Below are 17,839 nucleotides of genomic sequence, written 5' to 3' on the forward strand. Positions count from 1 at the left end.
TTCAATTCATTGCAGCGACAATGTTTCTCATTGTATTACACTTTAATATACTGCAGTGTCATAACTGACACACATTCAGCCCACAGACATACGTGTAATATTTTTCTGTTCTCTTCCATACCCGTCGAGTTAACAATAGACCCACGCTTCTCACTTTACACTTTGGTATATGTCACAACTGATGACACACTCATGTACCAACACACAATCTCTGCGGTCTCAACTGTGGCCCGCCTGTTATTCCTGAGGTTAATATTAATCTTAATAAACACAGGGATAACTGGTACCTTTTAGGGGAAGTTCAACTCACTGAGCACAACTAACAAGATTTACTGCTTTGGGCATGCTACACAGCAATTTAGCAAAACCCATAAAAACAATGCAGTGGTTTTAATTGTATTACTGATCATAATCTTAATGGATCTTCAGAGACTTTCTGATCTGTCCCAGATACCAGAACCTTAATGCGATTAGTATGCTAGATGAATCCATTTTGTGTCCTGTATTGGGATTATGAATGTTGGACTGTTAATGCAATCTCCTGTTGCAGTGCCACCACCCACCTTGCAGTTATCCTTATGTATGTGCTTATATGCAACACTCACAAGAACATAATAGGAGGAGTAGGCCATTTGGCCCCTCGTGCCTGCTTCCCCCATTCAATAAGGTCATGGCTGATCTAATTGTGACCCTAACTCCACTTCCCTTCCTGCCCCCAATAACCCTTGGAGAACAAAAACCTGTCCAATTCAGCCTTAAATATATACAATGACCCAGCCACCATTGCTCTCTGAAGAAGAGAATTCCAAAGACCCTCTGAGGGAAGAAATTCCTCCTCATCTCCATTATAAATGGTAGACGTCTTATGTTGAAACTGTGCACCCTGGTTCTAAATTCCCCACACAGGGAAACAACTGTTCAGTGTCTACCCTGTTGCGCCCCCTCAGAATCTGTTAGATCACTTATCCATTCTTCTCAATTGAACATCTTCAGACTTTCCTCATAACACAATCTATTCATCCCAGAAATCACCCAAATGAACCTTCTCTGGACTACCTCCAATGCAACTAAATTCCTCCTTAAATGAAGAGCTCATTCTCAAGTGTCCGGCAGCAAGTTGGCACAGTGGTTAGCACTGCTGTCGCACAGTGCCGGGGACCTGGGTTCAATTCCAGCCTTGGGTGACTGTGTGGAGTTTGCACATTCTCCCTGTGTCTGTATGAGTTTCCTTCAGTTTCCTCCCACACTCCAAAGATGTGCGGGTTAGGTTGCTTGACCATGGTAAATTACATGGGGGAGGTGATTAGCAGGGTAAATACATGGGGTTACGGGAATAGAGCCTGGGTGGGATTGTTGTCGATGCAGGCTCAGTGGGCCAAATGGTCTCCTTCTGCACTGTGGGGATTCTATGATTCTACTTCCCTTAAGTGTCCAACTTAAGACCTTGCTTAGATCCAGCATTATTGCTCTGTTATTAAGCCATGGCTCTCAAAATACATTAAGGGTCTAAATCTCAATCACAGTTCAAATCCGATATCATGACATTTATTGCCATTTTGAAAACCTTGGCCTGAAACTTTCAGATGGTGGGGGCTCGCCTTGGGGACTCACCTCAGGGGCTCATCTCAGGGGCTCAGGAAACACATCCACACCAACTCCGACTGCCCCACAACCAACTTACGTTCCAATGAGCATCGATTGGCTGCAGGTGGGACTTCTACCCCTCACTCAGCAGCAAGCCCCGCCTTAGAGAGCTGCCAGCCAATCTAATTAGCCGGCCAATCTCCTATCCCTGCAGCGACGGCACTTGGTGAACAGAAGAGGAACTACACAAACCTGCCTGAGCTGGAGGACACGATAGGTGTAAGGAGTCCCAGGTCAGGGAGGGTGGGAAAGACCTTGGGTGTCCAGAGAAGTGGTGATCGGATCGGGTTGAGGCCGACTGCAGAGATCTGGGGATCACTGAGCTTTAATGGGTGGGTGCCCCCAGTCAGAAGAGGGACTCTTATGGAGGCAACCCCCCCATTCCCCCACCCCTTAGAACAAAGAAGAAATAAAATTAGCTCAGTTCAGCATGGTCAGTACAGGCTTGGAGGGCCCTTCTGCACCGACCATGCTGAACTAAAACCCCCTATCCTTCCGGGGACCATATCCCTCGATTCCCATCCTATTCATGTATTTGTCCAGACACCCTTTAAAAGTCACAATTGTATCTGCTTCCACTACCTCCCCCGGCAGCTAGTTCCAGTCACCCACCACCTTCTGTGTAAAAAACTTGCCTCATACATCTCCTCTAAACCTTGTCCCTCCTCGCACCTTAAACCTATGCCCCCTGGGAATTCCACCCTGGGAAAAAGCTTCTGACTGTCCACTCGGTCCATGCCCCTCATAATCTTGTAGGCCTCTATCAGGTCTCCCTTCCTGCCAAAATCCAACTTAGATTCATTCCACACTCGAAACGTTGGCTCTATTCTCTCTCCACATTTACCCTCAGATCAATGCCCCTGGGATAGCAGGGTGACTGACCAGCCTGGGAGAGGGTAAAGATTTTGCTGGGGTCTAGAACTTCACAATGGGGGCTGAGGTGAGGGAGTGGCTGAGCAGACTGATTCACACAGAAACTGTCTGAAAACAGCATCGTACTGAACTTCACACGGGGGTGAATGCTGAAACCGGCCTTTGCTGGGATTACGCTTCACAGAAGCTGTTAAGCTTCTCCTTCCAAAGTCCTCAGAAATAAAATTCTGAAAGAAAATCGCAAACGCTTTCTGCTCATTATAAAGTCTTTGTGTACACCTTCGGCATCCAAACAATCAATACGTTTTTACAGGAATCACATTCCGGACTGCTTGAGCATTAGATCCTATTGGATTCCTGTCAAGACTACCTAGAAATCACATAGCAACATCTCGGTGATTTTCATTCACCCTTAATATTCCCTCATATTTTTTCTCCCCTGTAGCTCGCTCAGCACTTTACTGCTCCTGAAAAGCCTAAAGGACAAGGCAGGCAATCCTCCCTCATTCAGGGGATGGCATAGTGGTTAGCACTGCTGCCCCCCAGCGCCAGGGATCCAGGTTCGATTCCGGCCTCGGGTCACTGTCTGTGTGGAGTTTGCATGTTGTCCCCGTGTCTGTGTGGGTGTGCTCCCGTTTCCTCCCACAGTCCAAAGATGTGCGGGTTAGGTGGATTTAAAGTTAAAGTTTATTTATTAGTCACAAGTACGCTTACATTCACACGGCAATGAAGTTACTGTGAAAATCCCCCAGTTGCCACACTCCGGTGCCTGTTCGGGTACACTGAGGGAGAATTTAGCATGCACTTAACCAGCACATCTTTCAGACTGTGGGAGGAAACTGGAGCACCCACAGGAAATCCACATAGACACGGGGAGAATGTGCAAACTCCACACAGACTATGACCCAAGCCGGGAATCGAACCCGGGTCCCTGTGAGACAGCAGTGCTAACCACTGTAAATTGTTCCTTAGTGTCAGAGGGATTAGCAGTGCAAACATGTGGGGTTACAGGGATAGGGCCTGGATGGATTGTTGTTGGTGCAGGCTCGATGGGCTGAATGGCCTCCTCCTGCACTGTAGGGATTTAATGATTCTATGAAATAGATTGAGAGCAGTCCAGGATTACATTGGATATATGTCACAGAAACAGGCCTATCAGCCCAACCAAGCTATGCCAGTATTTCTGCTCCATTCGAGCCTCCTCCCATCTAAATCTGTCAGCGTAACCTTCTATCCCCTTCTCCTTCATATCCTTATGGAGCTTCCCATTAAATACTGAGCACTTCAACTTCGGGGTGGCACAATGGCACAGTGGTTAGCACTGCTGCCTCACAGCACCAGGGACCCGGGTTCGATTCCTAACTTGGGTCACTATCTGTGCGGAATCTGCACATTTTCCCCGTGTCTGCATGGGTTTCCTCCGGGTGAATAAGGGGAATCCCTCCCCCCAAATGATGCATTGGCCATGCTAAATTATCCCTCAATGTAGCCGAACAGGCGCCAGAGTGTGGCAACTAGGGGAAGTTCACAGTAATTTCATTGCAGTGTTAATGTAAACCTTACTTGTGACTAATAAATGAACTTTAACCACCCCCTATGGTAGTGGGTTCCACATTCTCACCCTGCTTTGGGTAAAGAAGTTTCTTCTGAATTCCCAGTCTGCTTTCTTGGTGACTTCTTTAGATTAATGGCCTCTAGTTCTGCTCTTCCCTATTAGTTGAAACACACCCTGTTCATCAAAATCTTTATAAACTTGAACTCCTCTCCCAGATCACCTTTCAGCCTTCCCTTTTCAAGAGAAGTGAAACACAGTCTGTTCATTCTTTCCTGATAGGTATAAACCGTCCGTTCTGGTACTTAGCTCGTCAATTCTTTTGGCACCCTCTCCAGTGCCTCTCTATTCTTGTTATAGTATGGCCACCAGGAATGCACAGTCCTCCAAGTGTGGTCTAACTAAGGTTCAGTGCAAGGTCAACATAACTTCTCTACCTTGTTCAATCCTCTCCTTCTGAAAATAAACTTGGTTTGCTTATTTTATGGCCTTACTGACATGCGTCACAATGTGTATCTGTTTTTCCCAGATCCCATTCCCCTGGTTTTCTCCATATAGATTCATATTTTCTAAGTAATCGCAGTGGTTAGCACTGCTGCCTCACAACGCCAGGGGGCTGGGTTCGATACCCAGCTTGGGTAACTGTCAATGCGGAGTCTGCACGTTCCCCCCGTGTCTGTGTGGGTTTCCTCCGGGTGCTCCGCTTCCCTCCCACAGTCCGAAAGACGTGTTGGTTAGGCGCATTGGCCATGCTAAATTCTCCCTCAGTGTACCCGAACAGGCGGAGTGTGGCGACCAGGGGATTTTCACAGTAACTTCACTGCAGTGTTAATATAAACCTACTTCTGACACTAATAAATACATTTTAAAACGTTAACTTTAAACTTTATCTGCTTAGGTTACCTCACCAAAATACTGAAATTCGTTTGCCCATTTTGCAAACTTAAAAAAAAAAATTCTTTAATGGGATGTAGTTGTCTCTGGCAAGACCAGCATTTATCACCCATCCCACATTGCTCTTAAACTGAATGGATTACCAGGGGGCAGTTAAGAGTCAACCACATTGCTGTGGGTCTGGAGTCACATGAAGGCCAGACCAGGTAAGGACGGCAGATTTCCTTCCCTAAAAGACATCAGTGAACGAGATGGGTTTTTAATGACAGTCAGTGATAATTTCATGGCACCATTACTGAGATTGGTTTTACATTCCAGAATTATTAATCGAGTTTAAATTCCATCATCTGCCCATGGTGGGACTGTGAACCTGTGTCGCCAGAGCATTTGATTTGATTTGATTTATTATTGTCACATGTATTAACATACAGTGAAAAGTATTGTTTTTCGCGCGCTATACAGACAAAGCATACCATTCATAGAGAAGGGAACGAGAGAGTGCAGAATGTAGTGTTACAGTCATAGCTAGGGTGTAGAGAAAGATCAACTTAATGCAAGGTAAGTCCATTCAAAAGTCTGACAGCAGCAGGGAAGAAGCTGTTCTTGAGTCGGTTGGTGTGTGACCTGAGACTTATGTATCTTTTTCCCGACGGAAGAAGGTGAAAGAGAGAATATCCGGGGTGCGTGGGGTCTTTAATTATGCTGGCTGCTTTTCTGAGGCAGCGGGAAGTGTAGACAGAGTCAATGGATGGGAGGCTGGTTTGCATGATGGATTGGGCTACATTCACGACCTTTTGTAGTTCCTTGCGGTCTTGGGTAGAGCAGGAGCCATACCAAGCTGTGATACAACCAGAAAGAATGCTTTCTATGGTTATTTGAATGGAAACAATGTGCAGGGGTGCGGGGAAAAGGCAGCGGAATGGCACGATGTCATGATGCTCATTTGGAGAGCCAGTGCAGACACGATGGGCCAAATGGCCTCCTTCTGCACCCTAGAACTCTGTGATTCTGAGGGGAATTGCTACTAAAATGAGTTAACCTCTCTGTGCAACAATGCACACAGTGGGCGGAATTTTCCACTCTGTACACACAGTGATGGCAGAGTGGGGAAATGGGCATGCAGCTCTCCAGCTGCACAGCTGAGTTTTCTCTCCAGATATTATGGCACTCTACGCGCAAACAATCTGCAGGAGTGGTCATCGCCGGCAATTGGGGCACCCTTTAAAAAGCGCTAACCCCCCCCCCCGCCACATGAACTGGGGCAACCCCCCCTTCCCCCACCACACATAAGGGGAATCCCTCCCTCCCACCAACGTTACCTCCTGAAAGCCTGCCTGCAAACCCTGTTGGGGTGGCACGGTGGCAGTGATTAGCGCTGCTGCCTCACTGCACCAGGGACCCAGGTACAATTCCGGCCATAAGACCACAAGACCATAGGAACAGAATTAGGCCGCTCGGCCCATCGAGTCTGCTCCACCATTCAATCATGACTGATATTTTTCTCATCCCCATTCTTCTGCCTTTTCCCCATAACCCCTGATCCCCTTATTAATCAAGAACCATCTATCTCTGTCTTAAAGACACACAATGACCTGGCCTCCACAGCCTTCTGCGGCAAAGAGTTCCACAGATTCACCACTCTCTGGCTGAAGAAGTTCCTCCTCATCTCTGTTTTAAAGGATTGTCCCTTTAGTCTGAGGTTCTGCCCTCTGGCTCTAGTTTTTCCTACTAGTAGAAGCATCCTCTCCACATCCACTCTATCCAGGCCTCGAGTATCCTATAAGATTCAGCAAGATCCCCCTCATCCTTCTGAACTCCAACGAGTACAGACCCAGAGTCCTCAACCGTTCCTCATTCGACAACCTCTTCATTCCAGGGATCATTCTTGTGAACCTCCAGTCCCTTTCCAAGGACAGCACATCCTTCCTTAGATATGGAGCCCAAAACTGCTCACGATACTCCAAATGGGGTATGACCAGAGCCTTATACAGCCTCAGAAGTACATCCCTGCTCTTGTATTCTAGCCCTCTCGACATAAATGCTAATATTGCATTTGCCTTCCTAACTGCCGACTGATCCTGCACGTTAATCTTAAGAGAATCTTGAACAATGACTCCCAAGTCCTTTTGTGTTTCTGATTTCCAAAGCATTTTCCCATTTAGAAAATTGTCTATGCCTCCATTCCTCCTTTCAAAATGCATAACCTCACACTTTTCCACATTGTATTCCATCTGCCACTTCTTTGCCCACTCTCTTAGCCTGTCCAAGTCCTTCTGCAGCCCCCCTGCTTCCTCAATACTACCTGTCCCTCTACATATCTTTGTATCATCTGCAAACTTAGCAACAGTGCCTTCAGTTCCTTCTTCCAAATCGTTAATGTATATTGTGAAAAGTTGTGGTCCCAGCACCGACCCCTGAGGCACACCACTAGTCACCGGCTGCCATCCTGAAAAAGACCCCTTCATCTCCACTCTCTACCTTCTGCCAGTCAGCCAATCCTCAATCCATGCCAGGATCTTACCAGGTGCCTCAGGTCACTGTCTGTGTGGAGCTTGCACATGGGTGGGTTTCCTCTGAATGCTCCGGTTTCCTCCCACAGTCAAAAGATGTGCAGGTTAAGTGGACCATGTGTAGGTTAGGCGAATTAGCCATGGTAAATGTGTGTGGTTAAAGGGTTTGGGCGGTGGGCCTGGGTAAGATGCTCCTTTGGCGAATCGATGCTGACTCGATTTCAAGAAAGCAGCTCACCATCACCTTCCCAAGGGAAATTCAGGATGGGCCCCATGTGACACGAATGAATTAAAAAAAACTTGATGGGCCGAAAGGCCTCCCCCCACACTATGGATTCTATGGTTGTATAGTTAGGGTTTGCTTGGGGTCTCACAGTAGTGCTGTGAGGCAGCAGTGCTAACCACTGCGCCACCGTACTGCCCCGTGCCGAATAAATTTTGTGACTTAAGTTGCTCTCTTTATTTTGGTTCAAAACAATTCTCTACTTTCGTTCCTCACATTTAACAAATGATCCTGTTTAAATCATGAGGGAAAGTGCCAAATATAGGCCAGATGCTAAACAATAGAAACACGATAATTGGATAGTCATGGTTTCTTTTGTCCCTCCTAATAGAGACTTGGCATCAGGTCATGGGGGCCAAATGTCTTACCTACGATGTGACTATCTATAATGGAGATTTAAGGGCAGCACGGTGGCACAATGGTTATCACTGCTGCCTCGTGGCACCAAGGACCTGAGTTCAATTCCAGCCTTGGGTGATTGTGTGAAGTTTGCATTTTCTCCCCGTGTCTGCATGGACTTCCTCCGGGTGCTCCGGTTTCCTCTCACACTCCAAAGATATGCAGGTTAGGTGGATTGGCCATGCTAAATTGCCCCTTCGTGTCCCGAGATGTGTATTAAGGGGTTAGTGAGATAGGGGCCTGGATAAGATGCTCTTTCGGAAAGTCGGTGCAGACTCGATGGGCCAAATGGCCCGCTTCTGCCTTGTAGAGGTTCTATTATCTACAAGGAGAGAGTCAAACGTTTTACCTTGAAATGGGGATTAGTCAGAGGTGATTCATCATGGCGGTCAATATTACAATAAAGACCAGGACTCAATAAAAAACAGATCACCAGTGAAACTACTTGCTGAAATGAAGAGCTGTATTTTCAAAGTGGGGTCTGGATAAATTCCAGCACCCGACCCCTCACCTCAGCTGCTTCACTCTCACAACGCTCTGTTTAAATTCAAGTGCCCTAATTGGGTAAGTGGTGGGCTCAGTTCCATCGAGTACCTCCAGGAGGCAGCAGCTGCCTGCCCAAGCCAATGGCAACGGCAGGTGGCAGCCATGTTGGAAGCTGTCACTGTGCCTTGCCACACGGATGCTACCATCTCACGTGAGAACACCATCCACCAGGTACACGGTACCTACTCTTGCAACTCGGCCAACGTTGTCTACCTGATACACTGCAGGAAAGGATGTCCCGAGGCATGGTACATTGGGGAGACCATGCAGACGCTATGACAACGGATGAATGAACACCGCTCGACAATCAGCAGGCAAGAGTGTTCTCTTCCTGTTGGGGAGCACTTCAGCGGTCACGGGCATTCGGCCTCTGATCTTCGGGTAAGCGTTCTCCAAGGTGGCCTTCACGACACACGACAATGCAGTGTCGCTGAGCAGAGACTGATAGCCAAGTTCCGCACACATGAGGACAGCCTCAACTGGGATCTTGGGTTCATGTCACACTATTTGTAACCCCCACGACTTGCCTGGGCTTGCAAAATCTCACTAACTGTCCTGTCTGGAGACAATACACATCTCTTTAACCTGTGCTTAACGCTCTCTCCACTCACATTGTCTGTACCTTTAAGACTTGATTTACCTGTAAAGACTCGCATTCCAACCATTATTTTGTAAATTGAGTTTGTGTCTTTATATGCCCTGTTTGTGAACAGAACTCCCACTTACCTCACGAAGGAGCAGCGCTCCGAAAGCTAGTGGCTTTTGCTACCAAATAAACCTGTTGGACTTTAACCTGGTGTTGTGAGACTTCTTACTGTCCTTGCCATTAGAGCAGGCAACCTCTCACAGCACCGACAGCGTTGATGGAATTGGAAGGGGTCATGAAGAAAAAGTAAAGGTCCAGCGCTTGCACCAACACAGGGAGGTCTTTATAAAAACTGCTTCAATACTGCGAAAGGTAAACCTTACTTGGGCCTGTAGCCAACACAACAGCTGTGCAATAATGTGCACCAGATTGTTTGGGTTCACCTAAATTAAGTTTAAAGCTTCCATTCTGCACCAGACAGGCCTCTTAATAAGCTCCTAAAGGAACCTAATGGGCCATTAATTGGTGACTAGTGGATTTCCCATTCCCTCCCCACCGGCTTGCCCTTTCGGGCTTCGGGATCCTGAGATGATCTCAGGACCACGATTTTCAAACCCCCTCCCCCCCCCCTCCCCCAATACCCACCTCCCCTCCCCCCCCCCCCCCCCCCCCCCCCCGCCCCCCCCCCCCCCCTCCCAGGTCCCGACCTCATGGCCCTTTGAAAATCCAGCCTGGAGAGTCATTGGTCCACAGTACCAAACAGGGTCTCACTGACTGAACTTAAAACTATACAAACAACATCACACGTGTGGGAGTGCAGGTGTAGTGAACTGTACTGTGTTCAAAAATCCATTGCTAAGAGTGTGAGTGAGTGAGTGAGAGAGAGAGAGAGTGTGAGTGAGTATGTGAGAGAGTGAGTGAGTGAGTAAGTGAATGTGTGTGAAGGTGTGAGAGAGTGAGAGTGTGTGTGTGGTCAGGGTGAGTTGGACATTCTGTCTGCTGGACTCCCAGAAACAAGGCTACAGTCTGATGGTTCTTATCCATTGACATCCTTGGGTTGGGAAGGTGGGGGAAGGGAGGCAGGGTTTACTGCAGGACAACTTCAGCCAATGGGACTGTTTCCAGAACTCTTTGAAACAATACTAAATTCAGTAAAGGCTCTTGTTTAATTATTAAGGAGGGTTTTTTTTTAATCTTCTGTAAACCTCCTGAGGCATTACAGTGCGGGATGTTCATTAGAATCGTTACATTAAGATGTAAATCATTAAAAATTTAACGTTGGAATGTAAATCGCTAAAATCTTTACATTGAAATGTAAATCATTAAAATCTGCAGAATAATAATTCTTCAAAAAGTAAACAATGTTTTCTTCAATCTATTAACCAGAAACTTGTGAGATCTGAAGTGCAGATTTACAAAAGGCCATTGAAGGGTTAACGGTTGGAATTGAAGAGCGATGGAAAGGATTGGGGAGCAGGTGGGGGGGGGGCAGTAATTCAGGAGATGGCCGGAGGGGCCTTGTGGAAGTGGCTGCACGTGTAGGAGCTCTGGGGTGATGGGAGGTTTCAGGTGAGATGGGGCCTAGAGGACCTGTTGCGTTAGCAGCTGCTCTCCGAGGCTGCAGTGTTTACAGCCGCTCTGATTCTTCAACACTGCCCCTTTTTTTCCCTGGAAAGCAGTTCCTGGCTCTGACTGCACTCCGTGACATCGTTCCCCACAAGCCCACTGCTGGCGGCTTCTCATGAAAGCCTGGCACGGCTCCAGAGAAACCTGAGTCACAGATCAGCCATTCCCCAGGAACCCGGCCAACTTTGGAGTCACATGACGTGCTGCACAGCCCACGTTCCGTTCTGCTGAAAGAAGCCCACACAGTGTAAATAGCTGGGCAGGGGGAAGACCCCCCCCACCCCCTCCCCCTCCATCACTGCACTTTCTGCCCCTCCCACCCCTGGCAGCTTGCCAAGTTATTACTGGTTCAAAGCGTAAATTCGATTCTGCAGCAGATCAGGCTGTAATCCCAGGCATTTCAGAGCTCCCCTTATCCATAACCAACACGCTGCAGAAGTGAACATTCCTTTGACTGTTCTGTCAGGTTCGTGAAGACGTGTCTGAGACAGGGAGCCTGTCGCTGTACAGCAGCCACATCCTTCACCTTGTCGCAAGCATCGCAATCATTACAAAAGGGTGGCAAGTCACACTAAATCCTACCGGCCTGGAAGATTGGCACAGTGGACAACACTCGCGTCTCTGGGCCAGAGGACTGTGGGTTCATGGCCCCACTCCGGGGATTTGAGCACAAAACACATTTGAACACAGTTGGTTCCATGGTGTAATGGTCAGCACTCTGGACTCTGAATCCAGCAATCTGAGTTCAAATCTCGGTGGAACCACTATTCCCATCGTTCTAACTCTTGTTTCAGGCTCAAAGGACCAAATGGCATCCTCCTGCTCCTACCTTTTATGTTTCTAACCCACGTTGATGATCCACACCAATGGTTAGCACTGCTGCCTCACAGCACCAGGGACCTGGGTTCGAATCCTGCCCTTGGGTCACTGTGTGTGGAGTTTGCACGTTCTCTCCATGTCTGCGTGGGTTTCGTCCGGGTGCTCCTGTTTCCTCCCACAATCCAAAGATGTGCAGGTTAGGTGAATTGGCCATGGTAAATTGCCCTTTAGTGTCAGAGGGATTAGCAGAGTAAATACGTGGGCTTACGGGGAGAGGGCCTGGGTGGGATTGCGGTCAGTGCAGGTTCGATGGGCTGAATGGCTTCCTTCTGGACTGTAGGGATTCTATGACCAGTGCTGAGGGAATGCTGCAGTGTTGGGAGTGCCATCTTTCAGAGATGTTAGACAGAGGCCCTTTCAGGTGGACGTAAAAGATACCATGGCAATATTCTGAACACATGATTAGGAGCAGGAAGAGGCCACTCAGTCCCTCGAGCTTGCTCCCTCATTCAGTAAGATCATGGCTGATCTGACTGTAACCTCAACCCCATATTCCCGCCTACTCCCAATAACCTTTCACCCCATTGCTTATTCAGAATCTCTCTACCTCTGGCTTCAACCATCTTTTGAGGAGCAGGCGGAGTTATCCCTGGTGACCTGGCCGATATTTATCCCGCAATCAACATCACAAGTATACCTCATGACACTGCTGTTTGTGGGAGTTTGCCGTGTGCTAACTGGCTACTGTGTTTCCTATACTACAGGAGTGACTATACTTGAAAAAGTACTCTACTGTGCTTTGGGATGTCTTGAGGTGCTAGATAAATGCAAGTCTGTATTGTGTATTTCCATTCCTTTGGTTAATGCACTACCAGAATGGCCACTTAAACCATGACCAAGAGTGACTTGCCAGATCAAATGAGACCACATGCCTCTGAGTTAGAGAAACAATGTTATTGGATTCTTGACGTCAACCATATTTTTTCTAATTCATTCCTAGGACATGGGTGTCACTGGCTGGCCAGCATTTATTGCCCATTCCTAGTTACCCGAGGGTAGTTGAGAGTCAACCACATTGCTGTGGCTCTGGATTCACATGTAGGCCAGACCGGTTAAAGGCACCAGATTACCTGACCTAAAGGACATTAGTGAACCACATGGGTTTTTCCGTCAATCGACAATGGTTTCATGGTCATTAGTAGATTCTTAATTCCAAATATTTTTTATTCAATTCAAATTCCACCATCTGCTGTGGCGGGACTCGAACCCGGGTCCCCAGAACATTAGCTGAGTTTCTGGATTAATCCAGCGATAATACCACTCACCTCCCCATATCCATGCACTTCAGCACTGACCAGTATCCTTGGGGTTTGACATTGACCCATACCCACTGGCCTAGAACCATGGACTCAGATACAATGGCTCAGATACAATGGCTCAGATACAAATACAATGTTCTTTGCATTTGAAATTGATCTTTGATCTTTGACACTGGCTCCTACCCTGGGTTTGACATCGGACAGATCCCTAAGCTTTGACATTCATCCACGAGGCGGCACAGTGGTTAGCACTGCTGCCTCAGAGCGTCAGGGACCCGGGTTTGATTCCCAGCTTGGGTCACTGTCTGTGTGGAGTTTGTACACTCTCCCCATGTCTGCGCGGGTTTCCTCCGGGTGCTCCGGTTTCCTCCCAAAGTCCAAAGATGTGCGGGTTAGGTTGATTGGTCATGCTAAATTGACCCTAGTGTCAGGTGGTTAGTAGGGTTAAGGGGATTGTGGTCGGTGGAGACTCGATGGGCCGAATGGCCTCCTTCTGCACTGTAGGGATTCTATGATTCTATCCTTGAGGCTCCGCAAGTATCCTTAGGATTTGACATTGACTGGTATTTTTGCTTGATGCTGTTGGTATGCTCAAGATTTCAGCTGAACTGAACGATGCTTAAACAGCGAGGGATTGAACATCCCGACAGTTTATTCAACCGAAATTCTGTAAACAGTAACATCAAAAATGCCTTCAAGAAACACACCTAACTCACACCAGGTATTATTCCTCCAGCACCATTCCAGCACATCATAAAAGCCCAACGAAAAAGCAGACAATCCCAAAAAAAAACAAAGGCTGGTGTTGTAGATCTGTGTTCAAATGACCATTTAGACACCAGGCAAATAAACACAACTACCAAATCAATATCCCTTCACTCTGAACACTCCCTGTTGCCTTTTCTCTGTGATTTTGTTCTGCTGGGCCTAGTGGCTTGGAGTAGAAGTGATTGTGAAGATTGCACGGGAAGACACCACTTTGATACAACCTAAACGTCACGTTGGCAATGCAGCCACGTCGTGCGCAGCCTGGATGGCCTGCGTCTGTCGGACAGCAGAGCAGCCACCTCAAACAATTTCAGAAAAATCGTTCTAATGGTCAGCTGGAGCTTTGTCATTTTAGAAAGATTCGAAGCACACTAACACAATTCAAAATACATTTCAAACGATGTAATTTCGCAAAACAATAACGCAACGCTGAAAATCTTCAACTTTGGGATAGGCCTGAAATGTTAATGGGCCTGATTTTAACTCACATATCTTTTTTAAATATTTATCATTGTCAAATGTGTTGGGATACAGTGAAAAGTATTGTTTCTTGCGCGCTATACAGGCAAAACATACCATTCTTTGAGTGCATAGGGGAGAAGGAAAGGAGAGGGTGCAGAATGTAGTGTTACAGTCATAGCTAGGGTGTAGAGAAAGATCAACTTAACGTGAGGTAGGTCCATTCAAAAGTCCAACGGCAGTCCGACGGAAGAAGCTGTTCTTGAGTCGGTTGGTACGTGACCTCAGACTTTTGTACCTTTTTCCCGATGGAAGAAGGTGGAGGAGAGAATGTCTGGGGTGCTTGGGGTACTTGATTATGCCGGCTGCTTTTCCGAGGCAGCGGGAAGTGTAGACAGAGTCAATGGATGGGAGGCATGGGATCTTCCATGCACATCTGGCGTATTTCAGGCAGGAGGGGCAGTTAAAATCAGAGGAATGGCTGACTTCATTTCATCTCTGATGCGCTATCAATAAGGCGAAAGACTACCAGTGTACTAATACAAGTGTAGGCTTTTATTCACAACAGAATCAGGAGCAGATCCCAACAAATAACCAACCTGGACTGAACAAGGGGGAGGAGACAGCCACCTTTATACTAGGTGCCGAGGGGAGGAACCAAACTGGAAGGGGATGTGTCCAGGTGTGACAAACACACACAATGGTGGTCCAAATAGGACAAAGGCACAACTGAGGTCCACCACAATCTCATTGCCTTTCTTTGAGCAGCTAAGTGGGACGCTCAGAGGAATGCGACGGGACACTGTTTAAATTTGCTGACTGGGGTCCTATGGCATCATCAGGATCTGAGTTGCTACTTTTCCAGGGGAACGGGGGCCAGGGAGAGAGCAGTGATGACATCGTCATCAGGTCAGGACGGGGATTGTAAGCCAGGCAGGCAAGTTTTTCATTTTCAGTTTAGGTTTCCCAGTGAGCCAGATGTAGCAGGATTATTCTTCCGGGACCCATAGGAACCCTTGGGCTTCCCCTACCCCGACTTCTCCCTCCATCCCCCCCAACTCTCCCAATAATCTTCCCCCCGCCCCCACCAACCCCCAACACCTCCCTCTCACCTGAATGCCAGGGACACATTTGTGAGTACCACAGTGTGGCCTCCTGCCTCCAATTCCCAGTCCATCATGGCCAATTCATGCCTCATACCATCATAGTTACTTTTATTAAGATTCAGGGCCCTGGTCTCAGAATCAACTATATCACTGTCCACCTTGACAAAGAATTCTACCATATTATAGTCACTTGTCCCCAAGGGTTCTCTCACATCTAGATTGCCAACTAATCCTTTCTCATTGCACAACACCCAGTCCAAGATGGCCTGTTCCCTTGTTGGCTCCTCAACGTACTGCTCCAGAACATCATCCTGTATGTACTCCAGAAATTCCTCCTCTATCATCTTTACTTCCACTATAGTTGGGGAATGGAGAATTCCAGGTCATTCCCCCTCGCTGTGTAAAATTCCTTCCTCACATCCTCCATGCATATCCAGCGCAAAACCTTAAATCTACGTCCTCTCGTCTTTGTACCATCAGCTAACGGGAACAGTTTTTCCAACCAAGACTTGTAACTAAAATCCCCCATCCCGGGAATCATTCTGACAAAGTTCCTCTGCTCCCTCTCGAGGACCCTCAAGGGCAGAGATGAGAACTGGGTCCAATATACAAGTTATGGCCTAACTAAAGGTTCAGCAAAAAGTTCCCATCTCCGTACTCAATACCTCTAAGCATGAAGCCCCCCCAGGTTCAATTCCTGGCTGGGTCACTGTCTGTGCAGAGTTTGCACGTTCTCCCCGTGTCTGCATGGGTTTCCTCCAGGTGCTCCGGTTTCCTCCCACAGTCCAAAAGACGTGGTTAGGTGCATTGGCCATGCTAAATTCTCCCTCAGTGTACCCGAACAGGTGCCGGAGTGTAGCGATTAGGGAATTTTCACAGTAACTTCATTGCAGTGTTAATGTAAGCCTACTTGTGACACTAATAAAATAAACTTTATCCTAACTTTCCCCTGTGGCTTGCTATGTCTTTCTGTGTTGCTAAGAGGACCCACTCCACCTCTTAATACCTACTCACTATTTAAATTCCGATAGAAAATGTTTGGCAATCTATTTAATATTCTCTTATTTAGCCATGTACGGGTGGGACTTCAGATAAAGTTACGGAAATGTACTCTGCCCATTATGATGGGGATTCATACAATCCCTCTCCAAAAAAAATCAGGGCTAATCCTACTCTTTAGTCTCTAATGGTCCAAACTGACCAGCTGTGCATTTCCCAAAATTGTGTGTCTTTATGTAAGGGGTAAAGGAACACATCTGTAAACAGAACTCCCCTCCTGCCAATGTAACTGTTGTCATACACAGCCATCCACATATGTCCCATCCTCACCCTTTATCAGAGGGAACAAAGATTTAATTAAAAGCATTGGACTTCTCCCGGGATCCGTGCCTCAACTCATGGATCTATGATCAGGGTGTTGGATACGCACAATGAAACCACACTATTGCTGCATAATTCCTTCAGATGAACGTGCACACAGAGCAACAGAAATAAGTCATGATTATATGAACAGACTCAAACAAACCAAGAGATCGCCGGACAAAGCAGAGGGATCTCACGACCTTGTAGACTCCCTTGGGTCATTGTCACTGACCCTTACCCGCCCTTCCTCCCAACCCCCAGAGTCCAAGGGGCACAATGTGAAAACCTATGGTTTCTCATTACATCTCGAAACTCCTCTGCCTAATTTCTATATGGAGGCCAAATTAAATCTCTCAATCCTCCCCTTATTTACAGTACACACCACATTCATGTTCACAGCGCATGATACGCCATGCTACCCAGTTCCCATTACCAGCTCTCTTCCCTATAGGAAATGCTATCAAATAGTAATTTTTCAATGTGGCAAACTGAGTAAAAAATGGGCCCACATGGGTCCACAAATACTTTAACGCAAGCGGTGCATTGCTCTGCTCGGAAAACCTTCATGTTGATAGCAAATTAAACAGCCTCACGACTGCTGAGATTCTCAGTTACTCTCCCAACACTGAATTAATTGGATACAGAAGACAAACTGCTCTCTTTTGTGACGGCAAACAGTGGAAATGTCAGGGCCCCGGGTCTGAGGCTCACGCAGGCTTTGGCTTGCCATCTGGCGCCAGGTCAGATGGCTCACCAGAGGCCCCCTTAAGCAACCAGCTGACTACAGGAACACAGGGGAAATCACGGAGGAGGAATCACATCTGCACAGAAACACACACGCACACACACACACTCATTTAAATTTCTCACTCCTAGGAGAATTCTCCCCGACTCTTTGCCTTGCAATCTACCTGGGAGAGTGCGCTAATGAATCTAGCCCAGTAAATTAGACCTTTCTAATTAAGTAGATGGTACATCCAATAATTTGTTCATAAGCAACTTTATTCATCCATCATATTTTAGCTCCAACACGGGCACAGATCTATTCTCGGCTCAAGCCTTGTTTGACTTCAAAGAGCTACTTCTTCACTCA

General features: G+C 47.2%; 1 protein-coding gene and 1 non-coding gene across 2 annotated transcripts in view; one reads left to right on the forward strand and one right to left on the reverse strand.

The window, feature by feature from the left end:
- igdcc3 (immunoglobulin superfamily, DCC subclass, member 3) overlaps positions 1 to 17,839 on the reverse strand; it is a 140,928-nt gene that overhangs the window by 75,639 nt on the left and 47,450 nt on the right. The gene's annotated exons all lie outside the window — the stretch shown is intronic.
- trnaq-cug (transfer RNA glutamine (anticodon CUG)) lies at positions 11,606 to 11,677 on the forward strand. The gene has a single exon. It is a non-coding gene; the product is annotated as a tRNA-Gln (tRNA).

Source organism: Mustelus asterias, chromosome 24 (genome assembly GCF_964213995.1).
Source record: "Mustelus asterias chromosome 24, sMusAst1.hap1.1, whole genome shotgun sequence".
Classification (NCBI taxonomy): domain Eukaryota; kingdom Metazoa; phylum Chordata; class Chondrichthyes; order Carcharhiniformes; family Triakidae; genus Mustelus; species Mustelus asterias.